This window comes from Delphinapterus leucas, chromosome 18, assembly GCF_059928025.1.
Source record: "Delphinapterus leucas isolate spDelLeu-1000000601 "Yukka" chromosome 18, BTC_Dleu_Yukka2, whole genome shotgun sequence".
Taxonomy (NCBI): Eukaryota; Metazoa; Chordata; class Mammalia; order Artiodactyla; family Monodontidae; genus Delphinapterus; species Delphinapterus leucas.
In genome coordinates this window covers 63,200,049-63,215,974 of record NC_143146.1, presented here as the reverse complement: position 1 = coordinate 63,215,974, position 15,926 = coordinate 63,200,049, and the positions used below count along the sequence as shown (strand labels likewise).

General features: G+C 41.8%; 1 protein-coding gene across 2 annotated transcripts in view; it reads right to left on the bottom strand.

Annotated features, from left to right (window-relative positions):
- The window catches only part of WDFY2 (WD repeat and FYVE domain containing 2), a 171,061-nt gene that overhangs the window by 63,458 nt on the left and 91,677 nt on the right, over window positions 1-15,926 (bottom strand). The window lies entirely within an intron of this gene.

The following is a 15,926-nucleotide window of genomic DNA, read 5'->3' as shown; positions in this document are numbered from 1 at the left end:
AAATTATTGAGAACCCCTGGGTTGGATCTATTGATATTCATCATATTTGAAATTAAAACAGAGAAAATTGTAGACTATTAATTCATTAAAATAACAATATTAAATTTATTACATGGTAATATAAATAACATACTTTATGAAAATATCTATATTGTGCAGAACAAAAAATTAAGCGGAAAGAGTGGCATTGTTTTCCATTTTTGCAAATCCCATTAATAGAAGATATTTGGCTCTTCGTCTCTGCTTCTGGAGAAAATGGAAAAAAAGAAAGGCAAATAGCATCTTAGTATTATTATGAAAACAGCTTTGACCTCACGGATCACAGTTTGAGAACAACTGGGTAAGTGACTGACCTGACTTTTGGTTTTGATTAACCTTCACTCAGATTCTGCCAATTTGCCTGGAGAGTTGAGTTATTCTTGTTTGTTTTTAAATTATGAAAAGAGGCTTCGCTGGCTACCAAACGATGGAACATTGTCTCCACCCAGGAACTGGGAGGGTAGGAGCCTTTTCCCCCTTCCATGAAATGCCTAATGGCCCTAATCTTTTCTAACTACATGCATTTTAAGAAGTGGGGAGAAGGAATGCTTTAGCTGCAAACCCCCAGCCTCAGGTCTAAACTTTGTAAGAAACCCTTAGTCATATTTCTAAGAAGACTAACATGTTACATTACTTGGAAGCCTCTGAACCAAGAGAAAAGATAATTGGGGTTTGTGTAGCAACAGCAGCTGTTGGCCTCTCTAGATTCAAAATATCACCTACAAAGAAACAAATTCAGGTTTACAAATACTTTTGATAAATTCTCCTTCAGATACAGGTTTAGACACAAAACACAATTTCAAGGTTTTTCCTCACATAAACACACGTCTACCTACTCTCTCTCTAGGCTTGCCTGGGTGCTTAATTGTTTACCTGTCCTCACCTTTCTTTACATCAACAGTAACATGTTTTTGTGCTTTCCTACCCCTAGTCCTTCAGCACCGAATGCAGGTAACCAGATGCAGTTAGTTTTTCAATAATATCTCTCCCAAGAGGATGGAAGGGAGCGAGAGGGTAAAAGGCAAAAGATACACAAGTTTAGATGTGAGCACTTCCATGGCTGCCTCTGGCAAATTTCAGAATCTTAAAGACAAATGCTCTTGGAAGTCATTCAGTGAATAAGGAATATCCTGCTCAAGGCCAGAATATGAAGCCAGAACACTGATGTATCCCACAAAGTCGCTGAAGTATTCTGCGTCCCCATTACGTTGCACAGATAGTGAAAGAGACTGAATACCGTAAAAACATCCACACACAATAAAAATTCTGCCATAATATTAACAGCAAATTACATGGGAGATCAGTTTACATAAAGGCTAGTTGTTCATACTTACTTTTTAAACAAAAAAAGGCTCAAAACTTTTGACAACATTGTTCTGAACATAAAAGTTGCCTGCTGAAATTGAAAACTGCTTATAGGTGATGTCATGAAGTTTAGTGCAATAGCCAAGGCTGGAAACTACTGTTCCTACTTATGAAAGCAGCTGGTGAAAGAAGTTTGGATCTTTGGTTGTTAAGTTTTGGATTTCTTGAAATTTTAGAGTTTGTAAGGGGTCCTAGCACAATGACTCATTCTTTAGATTAAACTGAAGTCCAGAGATACTAAGGGACTTATTCAAGGTCACAGGTGTACTTGATTGCACAACCCAGGTTTGAAACTTGGGTCTATCTCTTGAATTTTTTATCTACTGATCTTTTAACTCACACAAACCTCAAAGAGGCTCTTCAAAAGGGGACTGAAACCAGGTGAATGTCTCACTGAATTTCTATGAGCAAAGGAAAATATTACAGGGCAAATTCTGAAATCAATCCACTCTTCAGAGAATCTGGATGACAATACAATATACAGCAGACATGAAAGAAAGATAAGTACCAAGTACCACTAATACCTCCTTCATCATCCCTGTTTCCCAAGTCTGACACCTTGAAGCAGGACCAAGCAGTATGTCATGGGCACTGACCAGTCAGGACCCAGGCTGGCTGTAGACAGGAGCAATGTTGTAAACTGGATCAAAACGAGTTTGGCCTGGGAGTAATCCTCACCAATTACCCTTTCTCTCCACTCAATTTCTCCTACACATTTAGTCATCAGATTCTTACCATCCTTCTTGAACCCATGCCCCTGCCAGTGCATTTCCAACTAAATGACATTTGTCCTTGACAGTGCACTAAACATCTCTTACTACCTAGCCTCTGCTGGAGTCTCTCCTTTCCCAAGAAACTGTTCCCTTTCCCCAATCTCCAACACTTTTCAAACCTAGCTTTCTAGGTCTGCATTTGTACGATCACCCAGGCAGAATAGATATTTCCTTTGCTGAAGTTCAAGAGACACTATAAACTCTTTTATGATATTGATCAGAATCTGCATTAAATTAGAGCTATCGCTGATCAGATTATTTTATCCTTCCCTATAGATTTTAAGTTGAAAGTAATGGAATTTTTGTTGTCTTAAAACAGTATCTCCCACAGGTCCAACATTTTTCCCATTATACCACGTATGAAAGCTAATAAATATTTTAAAATAAAGGAATAATCACTTCTTGTTTTTATAAAAGAGAAATATGTCAAGATTTTAATTGTACTAATATTATAAACACTCCTGCCTCAGGTTCTTTGCACTGGCTGTGCCTCTCTTTTAACACTGTTTTCCCAGGGACCTCCCTGGTGGTCCAGTGGTTAAGAATCCATCTTGCAATGCAGGGGACGCCGGTTTAATCCCTGGTAGGGGAACTAATATCCCACATGCCACAGGGCAACTAAGTCCGCGCGCCGCAACTACTGAGCCCAAGCGCCACAACTAGAGAGACCGCATGCCACAACTACATAGGCCACGTGTTCTGGAGCCCACGCACCACAACTAGAGAGAAGCCCGTGCACTGCAATGAAGAGTCCACGCCACAACAAAAGATCTTGCATGCCACAACTAAGACCCGATGCAGCCAAAAATAAATAAATAAAAATTTTTAAAAAGTATACAGAAGACAGGGGCTTCCCTGGTGGCGCAGTGGTTGAGAGTCCGCTTGCCGATGCAGGGGACACGGGTTCGTGCCCCGGTCCGGGAAGATCCCACGTGCCGCGGAGCGGCTGGGCCCGTGAGCCATGGCCGCTGAGCCTGCGTGTCCGGAGCCTGTGCTCCGCAACGGGAGAGGCCACAACAGTGAGAGGCCCGCGTACCGCAAAAAAAATATAAAAAAAAAGAAAGTATACAGAAGGCAAAAAAGTATATAAAAAAATAAAATAAACACTGTTTTCCCGGATATCAGTGTGATTCGTTACCCCAAGCTTCAAGTCCTCTGTCCAAAAGATACCTTCTCAATGAGGCCTAACGTGTCCACCTTTAAAAAAAATCACAATCCATCTCCCTGCCCCACCCTCATATTCCAATCCCCTTCACTCTTCTCTGTTTTCCCCATAGCATCTATTACTTTCTAACATACATGAATTATCGTATTTCATGTTTACTAAATGCAACATACACAAAGAGAGGGATTTTTTTGAGGGGAGAGGGGAGAGTTCATTGATGTGTATCTCAAGCACCTAGAAAACTCCCTGGCACATAGTACCTGCTCAAAATACATGTGTTAAAAGAATTGAATGAAAGCATTAAAATCTCATTTTTGGACTTCCCTGATGGCACCGTAACTGGGAATCCGCCTGCCAGTGCAGGAGACATGGGTTCAAGCCCTGGTCCAGGAAGATCCCACATGCCGTGCAGCTACTGAGCCTGTGTGCCACAGCTGCTGAGCCTGTGCTCTAGAGCCCACGAGCCACAACTGCTGAGCCCATGTGCCACAACTACAGAAGCCTGTGCGCCTAGAGCCTGTGCTCTGCAAAGAGCGGCCACTGCTATGAGAAGCCTGTGCACTACAACCAAGAGTAGCCCCCACTCACCACAACTAGAGAAAAGCCTGTGCGCAACAACAAAGACCCAATGCAGCCAAAAATAAATAAATAAATTTATTTATTTTTTAAAAAATCTCATTTTAAGAATATATTAATTTATATAGTAGCTCTCTATTAATATACTTTTGAAATATGTGAAAATAATACTATATTATAATGCTATACAAACATATTATACGGTATAACATTTCAGTGATGGCTACAGTATATAAGTATGACATACAGTTTATGTTTTCATTTAGAGAAAACACCAGAAAAGGATTAAACGATTTGCTCATCAATAGTAGATGTGGAAGTAGGAACTAGATTTCTCTATTTAGGGTTCAATGCTAGGGTAGGTTTGAATCAAAGTATGTACAATTACCAGGGGGTCAAATTATAAAAGAAAAAAGGAAGAGAGCCTAATTGCTAAGCTATTACTTTTTGTAATCAATGCCCAAAAATGGACAGTATACTCTTTTAACTCACATCTTAGGACTAATCAATGTTTTACTTCCTAAGTCAATAGGAAAACAGAGTGATGTGTTGCTTTTTAATGTTAACAGTCTCTAACCATGGTCTCTGTACTAAAATGTTAAAGTACCTTTTTCTGGATTGAAATTCACAAATTTTCAGCCCTGAACATTATTCAAACCAATAAATATGCAGATAGCAAGTAGTGAGCAAAAGTAGAAAGCAAACATTACATATAGTTAACAGTGCTGTACAATATATAGGAGAGTCAAGAGAGTTGAGTCTCATTACCAAGGAGAAAAATATTTTCTTTTTTCTTTTCTTCTTTCTTTTCTTTCTGTCGTATCTATATGAGATGATGGAGGTTAGCTGAACCTATTGCGGTAACTGTTTCACAGTATATGTAAATCAAACCATCACGTTGTATGCCTTAAACTTACGGAGTGACGTATGTCAATTATTTCTCAATAAGACTGGAAAAAATAACATATAAAATCAGTTTTACTAGCCCAAAATGGTGCTCACAAGAAACAAACTGGCTTAAAAATTATGAGTTTTTAAATATTATCTTTAAACTGAGGTGGCAAATAATTGCATGAAAAATAATACTCTTTAATTTCAGATATAATTATTAACCTTACCAAGAAGTAAATTCAAGTTCATCTTTTCTTGAAATGAACAGAATTTCTGTTATAAAAATAATGATTACCAGTTTTTGAGGACTTTATATAAATTACCTCAGGTAATCCTCACAACGACCCCATGAGGAACGTATTATTATGCCCAATCTACAGTGCATAAATTGAAGTTTCTGTGAAGTTAACCAACTCATCCATCATTATTCAGCTAAAAGATGGTAGGGCTGGAATTCAGATGCAGTTCTCTCTGGGAGCCAAGTTCATGCCTCAGCCACCAGGAGGGTCTACCCCTGCTATATGAAGGCAGTGTGTTAACAATGATTTTTCCCACCAACTCTGAGTAAGCTCTACCTGATTAAGGGAGGGAAAAGAATGAAAACACTGGCTTCCTCCATATCAGAGAGCTGGTGGGAAACGAGGGCTTCTGTAAGGATGACTAGAAAACAAGAATGCAAGTGAAAGGAGAAAGAGCTTCTGGATGAAAACACGCAGGAAACCGGTCTGGTTTTTATTCACCTGGAAACTACTGCTGAGCTTCCAATTCATGCAAGCTCTGGACTGGGTACTGGAAACGGCCACGCACAGAACGTGGCTCCTGCCTTCAAGCTGCTTGGGCTAACAGAGGTCAAGAAAACAAGGGAATCAGCACTGACTAAATCTGTCCTATATACCGGGTACTTTTAGGAACTATATATGTGTTATTTAATACACAATCATATAGATGAAACCTACATGTGAACTAATAATCATCACGTAAATTCTGAAGTAGACATTTGAACTAAATGATAGAGAACTCTTAAGAAGAGCCTTTGGCGCAGTGGTTAAGAATCCGCCTGCCAATGTAGGGGACACGGGTTCGAGCCCTGGTCCGGGAAGATCCCACATGCCGCGAAGCAACTAAGACCGTGCGCCATAACTACTGAGCCTGCGCTCTAGAGCCCACGAGCCACAACTACTGAGCCCACATGCTACAACTACTGAAGCCCGGGTGCCTAGGGCCCGCAATGAGAAGGGCGTGCACCACAACGAAGAGTAGCCGCCGCTTGCCGCAACTAGAGAAAGCCCACACGCGGCAATGAAGACGCAACACCACCAAAAATAAATTAATTAATTAAAAAAAAAACTTCAAAAAAAAAAGAAGAAGAAGGGCCTTTGGCGACTTCCCTGACAGTCCAGTGGTAAGACTTCCGGCTTCCACTGCAGGGGCCGTGGGTTCGATCCCTGGTTGGGGAACTAAGATTCTGCATGCTGCACAGCGTGACCAAAACAAAACAAACAAAACCAAATTGAGGATGTGTACGTGTGCGTTATAAGTTTAAAAAAAAAAAGAAGAAGAAGAGCCTTTGAACCCCATACCCTGGAGGCAGGGCGACCTTCTCAGAAGAATGTGTTTGGGGTTTTAGGCTAATTCTTAAAGGTGGGAGAGGAGTTTCTCAGGGCAGGAGGTCAGTAAGGGATAACACCTCTTTTTTAGCAAGGGGACCCCACGTACAAGGGCAAGCAATAAACCTGATATTTGGGTAGGAGAGTTGCGATATATAGGGCTGACAAAGTGGGCAGGAATCAAGGAATTTGGACTTTATCCTTCTGGAAGTTATGGAGAGTTTATACCCAGAGGAGTGGCCTAATTACACTAGAATTTTGGACATCTGATGGCAGAGTAGCCGGGGGCCGAGACAAGAGACAGGAGGACCAGTCTGGAGTTTATTGCAACAGTCCAAGCAAATGCTGCGGCAGACAGAAACCTGCAAAGTCCTCGTCAAAGGAGACAAAAGGGGAGAGTCCGGAAGCAGCTCTGAGATACTCAGGCCAGGGCAGTATTGCTGTGAGGTTTGGGGGAAAATCTGGATCTACTCTAACTCCTGTTTCTGGTTGGGTCTACTTGGTGATGCCATTTACTGAAGGAATAAGGAGAAAGAGCATATATTGGGGACAAGAGAATTATTGCTAGTTAGAATATGCTAAATCAGAGGTGTCCTGGAGACTCCCAGGTGGGAGGAATGCCAAGTAAGCAGCTGGAGTCTGAGTTCAGGCTCTGGAGGACAGAATGGGCCACAGCCTTGAAAGCTGTCGGTGTAGAATAATTACAGGAGAAGATCACGAACAAAGAGTATACAGCACAAGGTAGAACCCTAGAGAGCATCAGGCATCTAAGGCTCTGCCAGAGAAGGAAGAGCCGGTGGGAAAGTCTGGAGAGAGTTCAGGGTTCACAGCACCCCACTAATTAACCAGCCACCACTCACCAAACAGCAGGCACCCTTCTAGGTCCTTTCTCTCCCATCCACGACAGATAAGCTTCAGGAGGAAAAACCTGCCCTATTGTTTTGACTGCTCTCCAACAGAGCAAACCAGTTGGCCCTGAGTGATTGCAGCCAATGGAAAAGCTGTGCTGTTTGTTCTATGTGGGAATACAGTTAGCAGTCTTTTTGCAACTGTGTAAATTGCTTCAGTGAGCTTATGGTCTAATACTGATGTTTTCTTCCTACACCAAATGAGTATTTATAAAAATGTAACATTTGCTGGTAACTGAGAGCAGAGTCATCCTCCCTCTCTAAGGAGGCGAAACTGGAGATGAGTTGATTGTGGCGCCTACTACATTCAAGATGTGGTGCTGGAGGAGCGGTAAATAAATGGGGAGGGGCATCCACTTTGGAAACAAAAACCCCTCTGGGTTACCACCGCCCTGAGTCAGCAGCATCCAACCACAGTGAAACTAAGAAACACAAGCCCAGCAGTGAACACCAGCATTGCACCCCAGGGACCAGGGCATACCTAATGCTACTCCCCTCTCTGCTACCATAAGCTTCTAGCCGGCAAGGGGGTAGCCTGCTTCCAAGGCTCTCAGATTAAAGAGTAGGTGTAGTAACACCAGGTGGTGGCAATCCAGCAACCGTAGGGGCTATAAAAGAATAACTGCTTCCTTCACACATGTTGGCTCTAGTGAGTTCTCAAGCTTTATTGCAAAGGAATAAATGTCAGATGGTTCTTTTAATTTCTTTAAAAAAAATTTTTGTTTTAACATCTTTATTGGAGTATAACTGCTTTACAATGGTGTGTTAGTTTCTGCTGTATAACAAAGTGAATCAGCTATACGTATACATACATCCCCATATCTCCTCCCTCTTGCGTCTCCCTCCCACCCTCCCTATCCCACCCCTCTAGGCGGACACAAAGCACCGAGCTTATCTCCCTGTGCTATGCAGCTGCTTCCCACTAGCTATTTTACATTCGGTAGTGTATATATGTCAGTGCTACTCTCTCACTTCGTCCCAGCTTACCCTTCCCCCTCCCCATGTCCTCAAGTCCATTCTCTACATCTGCGTCTTTATTCCTGTCCTGTCCCTAGGTCCTTCAGAACCATTTTTTTTTTAGATTCCATACATATGTGTTAGCATATGGTATTTGTTTTTCTCTTTCTGACTTCACTCTGTAGGACAGTCTCTAGGTCCATCCACCTCACTACAAATGCTGCCCTCAGGGTACTCTGGGAGGAATGCCTTAAAGGTAATTGACATGGAAATGCCACCTCAGCCCCTCTGGGCTCTGAACCTTGCCATCTACAAGACAGTGACATGAGAACCGTGGTCGGGCTCTATAGTCTGTATAAGAGATTAACTCAAAATAAAAACTAGCAAAATATGTGTGCACACAGAGAATATTATTCTCACACGTCTAGATGGAAATGGTTAATAGAAGATTTGTGATACAAGACCGATTCCTAGTGTTGAAAGAATACTTGCAGGACCATAGATAGCTCTCTGGACATTCTGGCCTATAAAACTCAGATTCCCAAATGAACAGAAAGTGGTAGAGCTCTCGATGGCTGGTAACCCACTGGGGTTAGTCAGTCCCCTGGAGGACTCCAGTCAGTCCACTGGAGGAAGGGTGACTCTTGTGATGAAAAATTTGCTACATCCTCTCCAATCTTTAGGGTCCTCTCAAAGCTCAACCTTTTCCTGAGGGTGATGAATGGTAATAACTTGGATAATAAACTTTTTTTGCAGAAAAAAATAGTATTTGATAGCCCGTGTTTTACAAATCAGTGGTGAATTACTGTAATGATGCAGCAAAGATGCAAGACGGAACCAGAAATAAGTTGAAGCATCCTAAGGAGTGTTCCATCACTAAGACATTTCCTCCCCTGGTAACTGGCCTGCGAAAGCCACATGACAGAGGTTTTAACCAAAGCTTCCTAGTTCCTGCCAACGGAAGATGCTGCTGCTCCTGGTGACAATAATGTTGATAAGAAGCTAATGTTGATGGGGCACTTGACGCATACCAGCACTGTCCTAAGAGCTTTATGTGTATGTCATGCAATCCTCATCACAACCCTGTAAAATGGATACAATTATTATCCCTATTTTACAGTAAGGAAACTGGGGCACTGAGAGTAAAGCAACTAGCCCAGGGTGACACAACTTGTGGGTACACAACTGTGATCTGACTTTAGCAGTCTGATTTCAGACTTAACCTCTTACATATTGTCTTGACCTCTATATATTGTCAACCTGATAGACTATATCTATTCATTCACTCACTCATTAATTCATTCTATAAATATATGCAGAGCACTTCTAATTCATGGGCACTGCATTGGATGCTAGGAATGTAAGAGAGTCAAGCGGACATAGCTGCCGCCTTGAAGAGCTTATGCTGGACACATGCAATAATCAAATAATCACAGGAAAGACATAAAATACAAACTATGACAACTGCTACAGAGGAGGGGCGCTCAATGCTATGAACACTTATAATCTGGGGACACGAACTGCCAGAAGATCAGGGAAGACGTCCCCAAGGAAAGGAAAAGTAAACTGAGATCTGGAGGATGAGAGTTAAGTAGGCGAAGAGAAAGGAAGCACACTCCAGGCAGAGGCCCTGGGAACGGAGGGAACAAGGTGGGCATAAGGAACTGAGAGTGGCAGCTAAGACTGGAACTCAGGGAGGAAGGGCACTGCGGAAAGCACGGCTGTGGAGGACAGGGCCAGACCCAGCAGGGTCACATAGGCCATGGGAAGAATTCTGGCCTGTGTGCTAAGAGCAAAGGGAAGCCTGAGAGAGGTCTGGCAGAGGATATGTCGAGATAAAATGTGTATTCTGAAAAGATCCTTCTATAGCTCCAATATGGAAAACAGAGTGGAAGAGGCAGCGCAGATGTGGGATGACCAGTGAAGGGGGCGGGGTCCGAGGAGACGACGGAGCAGGATAATGACGATGGTGGTGGTGGTGATGGTGACGATGACGATGATGATGATGAAGAGAGAGGGGAGCTGAGAGGTATTTAGGGGGCAAAAATCCATAAATAATGGACTGGACAGAGTTGAGGGTAAAGGAGGAAAGTAACTCCAAAGAGCCCTGGCTCGTGCCACAGGATGGTCAGTGGTTATAGTCACGTAAACAGGGGACACTGAGAAAGACCAGGTGAGGAAAAGACCAGGGGAGGAAAAGGAGTCTGATTTTAGACCTGATGAATTTGAGGTTCTTCTGAGACATTCAACAGAAAATATTAAGAAGGAAGTTGGAATTTCAGAGAAAAGGTCTGGACAAAGCTTAAAAGTTGAGAGTTATGATCACATGGGCAGCAAATGCAGCCATGACACTGGCGAGGCTGCCCAAAGAGAGGAGAAGCGGGGGCCTAGGAGGGCAAATGTTGAGAAACTCCAACACTGAACCAAAGCTGGTCCGAGGACATCCTGTGATGGAAACAGAGACAAAACAGCCAGGGAACAGGAGGAAAGCCAGCGGAGTACTGTGTCGTGGATAGACATGAAGGGAGTATTTCAGGAGGAAACAGCAGAGCTGAGTGCTGCTGGGAGGTCAAACATGATGAGGACCTAAACATGTCAGTGGTACAGATGCATGTGGAGAGCTTTTATAATCACAGCCAGTGCTGTTTGGACAGATTGATGGGACTGGAGGCCAGATGGCAGTGGTTTCAGTAAAGAGGGGAAGGAGGAAATGTAGACAGCAACTACGAACAAGTCTTTGGAGGGCTTCCCTGGTGGCTCAGTGGTTGAGCGTCCGCCTGCCGATGCAGGGGACACGGGTTCGTGCCCCGGTCCGGGAAGATCCCACATGCCGCGGAGCGGCTGGGCCCGTGAGCCATGGCTGCTGAGCCTGGGTGTCCGGAGCCTGTGCTCTGCCACAGGAGAGGCCACAACAGCGAGAGGCCCGCGTACCGCAGAAAAAAAAAAAGACAAGTCTTTGGAGATGTTTGATAATGAGAGAAGAGAGAGAGACTACTGGGTGAACAGGGAAGAGAGTTGTTTTTAATAAGCAACTTTTGTTTTTAATAAAAAGAAATTTGAGTGTGTTTAAAAGCCAATGGGAAGGATCCAGGGGGAGGGAGAGATTATTAAGGAATAAGACAAAGGGAAAGTAACTTGGAACATAATACGCTCATCAATTCCTAGCTATTGCCTTTCTGAACCATAGATACACTGCTTGATGTGGCCAAGGTAAGAAGATGACCACCAAAGGAATCTAAAAAAGAAAAGAGTGGATATATGTATATGTATAACTGATTCACTTTGCTGTACACCTGAAACTAACACAACATTGTAAATCAACTATACTCCAATAAAAAGAAGATGACCACCTTCTAAAATAGTAATACAAGGAGTTCCCTGGTGGTCCAGTGATTTAGTGACTCAGAGCTTTCACTGCTGTGGTCCAGGTTCAATCCCTGGTCGGGGAACTAAGATCCTGCAAGCTGCATGGCATGGCTAAAAAAATTTTTTAAATAAATAAAATAGTAATACAATGACCCTAATGAGGCCATCCTTTGTGGCAGATACCTCCTGTAGATATTGTATAAATGATTTCAATCTACCACACACTCTACAGGATCTCCTTAGCACCCAGTTTAAAATATAGGGCAATCTGGGTGTTCCTACCAGTATTCATGCTACAGAATCGGTCTAAAAGGGCGATCAAGAAGTTCTTCAAAAATTCATAATTGTAATGGAGGTGCCACAAAATAACTGGCAGCCAAAGAAAGCCCTTGGCATATGCATTCAGTACTACTTGACCAGGTTTTTAGATAACATTCAGGTACTGAACAAAAGACAACAGGGCTACCTATACAATGACACAATTGGAAGAGACAGGCTTGTCCTTGAGAGGTTCTAAGAAGGTTGGTGACCCACACAAATACTGAAGGGACAACAACTCCCATGGTCGCAGTAAGTGTTTTCTTTGACAAAACCACCTTCAATGAATTATACTGTATGAATAAACAGTAAGCAACTGGCATGTCAGCACTCAGGGATTCTTGTTCTGCTAAGCAGAAAAAAAGATATATATATATATGTAGATATTTAATATTGACATATAAATATTTATACATATTTAAGTTTACTATAACTTACTAGCACAAGCTCAGAAGAGAATGGCCACCTAACAGTCTATAAAAGGAACTCCCCACACTAGAAAGCCCAGGGCCATAGACTGATGAAATGACTCAGAAATGATGGTCTTTTGTGGTAGAAACCATGGGAGAATGAGACAATCATAAGCTAGTGTAAGTACTGAGATTATGTAAGAGTTTAAAAGGAAGCCCTACAGATTCCAGGTCCACATTTCTCTGAACACAGGGCCTCTTGAAACTGTCTTCGAATCCAGCCTCCGTTGACTTCATGGTTAGGCTACTTTTCACGTATGGTACCACATTAGAAATCCTGGGAGGCAGGGAAATTCCAGAAGCAACATCAATTCTTCTCTAAGTACAAAACCTGAAATGTGCCATGATGGTTGACAAACAGGAGCCAGTCGGCTATAGCACTGTTGTCTCCGAGCCAATCAAGGTGAAGGTTTTAACAGGACTTTCCCTCCAGCAGGAGTGGCCCGACTGTACAGTCAGCTTGGGTACAGCTGAAGTGCTTTATTCATAAGTTACTTCTCTTCACTGCAGAACGTGACCTCACCATTTGGGTTCAGTCCCTGTAGGCTCATTATAACTCATAGCAATAAACAACTCATCCAAACCACCTTGTTACATTAAAGGCTCAAATTCTTTAAAAAATATTTTTTTTAGCAATGGCCAGATCCATGGAATAACACAAGCTTCCAATTCATTAGTGACCATCCTAGGGCAATTCCTTGCAACTTGGTTGTCCTAGTTGTGTGAAGAAATCAGCCTGGTGTGATAAGAAAATCTGTCCAGTGATCAAGGAAGTCCTAGTTCTGCCACCACTATCTTGACACGTGACCTACCTAATATATGTCACTTAATCTAGGGGAAGGTGGCATTAGATAGAAGAATTAAGGTCTCCCTTTCAATTTTAATCTTTTCCTATCTCCCACTCTTTTAATATCTTTAGGTGCCTCTTCCCAAAGGCATCATTTTACACATTCACAAAATGGTTTCCTAATCAATTGGTAGGACACTGTTAGGGAAATTCTGTAGATACAATATTATTACCAGTTGTACTGAGTTGAATAGTGTCCTCCCAAAATTCATGTCCACACGGAACCTCAGAATATGACTTTATTTGGAACTAAGGTCTCCGCAGATGTAATTAGTTAAAATGAGATCATACTGGATTAGGGTGAGTCCTTCATCCAGTGATTTATAAGAAGGCCATGTGAAGACAAAGAGACACAGAGAGGAAACCAATGTGAAGATGTGGGCGGGGACCAGAGTGACACATCTACAAGGAAAGGAACTCCAAGGATTTCCATCAGTCCCACAAACGTTCAGGAACACATAACGTTTCTACTTAGGTTTTTTAGTTGCTTTCTTCATGTATCTATGTTATTAATTTCAGGAAGCAGCGTATGGACATCAAAATCTTCTACATGCCCAAACCGGTCATTTAAACACACGATGCACTCTGTAAATGCACACAATAACACTCAACTGTTGAGAGGAATTTTATCCTGCTGGTTAAGTGCCCAACTTTGGTTGTAGCATCTTGATGATGGGAACTGAAATGCCTTCTCTCCTTCCTTTAACAGAACTTTTACAAAACATCTATAGTGGTCCAGGACACAACACTGAAGCATACATGGTCTCTGCCTTCATGTAGTTGACAGTCTAGTGAAGGAGACAGACCCATAAACAAATGAGGCAACAGGAAGGATGGAAAGCCTTTAACAGAGGCAGGAGTGGTTCCTGGCCAGCAGCATGGGGTGAGAAGAAAGCCCAGGCTTCAAGGCACACAGAGTCCCTAGCTTTGCTGAGAGCTGCTTCCTGGCTAAGTGAGCTGGAGAAGCTCGTGAACTCTCTAGGCCTTAGTCTCCTTATCCGAAAAATGTGAGTAATACCACCTACATCATAGAATTACTGTGAAGCTGGAATGAGGGGATGTATGTAAAGCAGAGCGCCTGGTACATAGTAGATGCTCAATAAAGGTTTATTCTCTTTCCTCTTTCATTCCCTTGAATAAACTATATGAACTCTAAGAATATAATAACCACAAGAACTACCAAAACAGTAACAACAAAGCCATACACGGTCAATATCATTTATTTTTATACAATAACCTCTATCCTGAGTGCTAACCATTATACACAGCAATTGTTTCCTCTCATCCCAATCAAACTTCCCATAACACATGTATGAGAGTAATCTACAAAGAACAGAGATTTTATCATTTGGGGCCTTGTTCGAAAAATCTTCAGTGACTATGCATTTATCTTAGCAAGATTTTAATAAAAATTTTGGCACCCTAAGAGTTGTGATGAAGAAGAAAAAATATATTTATAAAGATGAGCATCTTTTTTTTCCCCCATGCCATTCATTTTGCCTGAAATACCTTTCCTTCCTATCTTTAGCTAATCAAATCCTAGCTCACATCCAGTCTCCATGGAGCTGCCCCAGACCATTCTCTCCTACTCTTATCTGACCTCATTGCCTTGCCAACATCACACTCACTGGGGTGCTGCTACTTTTGCTGTTATTTTTTTACTATGTGTTAGGTATTTCATAACTTCATTTTTCATTTTGCCCCAACTGAATAAGTTCTTTGAGACCAGGAGCCACATGTTAGAATTGAGCATAATCTTCTTCACACAGTTGATATTTATATATTTGTTGGTTGGCTAGAATATATGAGTCATTATGACAGAAAAATCTAAAGTCCTGCTTCAGTATGAATAGCAGTTAGCACAATCTGACTTCTGTCAACATTGAAACAGAAGGCATTTCTGAAAACTCAAACTCAGGATGAATTAAATTATTGGCATACCTTCTTCCCCTATGGAAGTTAATTCCATTGTGAAAAACATTTTGAATAGCAAAAGAACTGTACCAATAAACTGTTTCAGAATTTAAGCAGGTACTTATTACAACCAGCTATATTAATAATAATAGTGTTTATACTTTAGTCAACAACTTATTTAACAAATTATTCACTGAGTCCCTAATATGCACAAGGTACCACACTAAGATCCACTGAGAGAGGAGATGAATAAAAGACTGGCCAGTTCCTTAATACTCAACAATTTAATGGAGGAGACAGACTTGAAAACTTTTTACAAAACAGGTTAAATAAGCAATGTGATATAACTAACCTATTGAGTACTGTGTGTGATTAATTTTAATTTTACTTGGGAGGTCTCAGGACCCACCTGTCGAAAGGAAGGAAGGAAGGAAGGAAAAGAGAGAGAGAGAGAATGAAAAGATAACATGTGAACAAGACCTTGAGAGATAATCGGGACTGTAGACCAAGATGGCAGAAGTGGGTTCTGGGCTACATGATCAGAAAGAACAAAAGTTATAGACATGAAAATATACCACCTTCATTTTTGCTTCTCTCAGTAGGTGATCCAACTTGCTACTTCATGAGAAAAATAAAAGGTCATTCCTCCCTTACATCTCAATACTGTCTCTTTCTTTCCCTACCTTAAAAATTGAAAGTCTCCCCATTCTTTCCCAAAGCTAAATTCTTG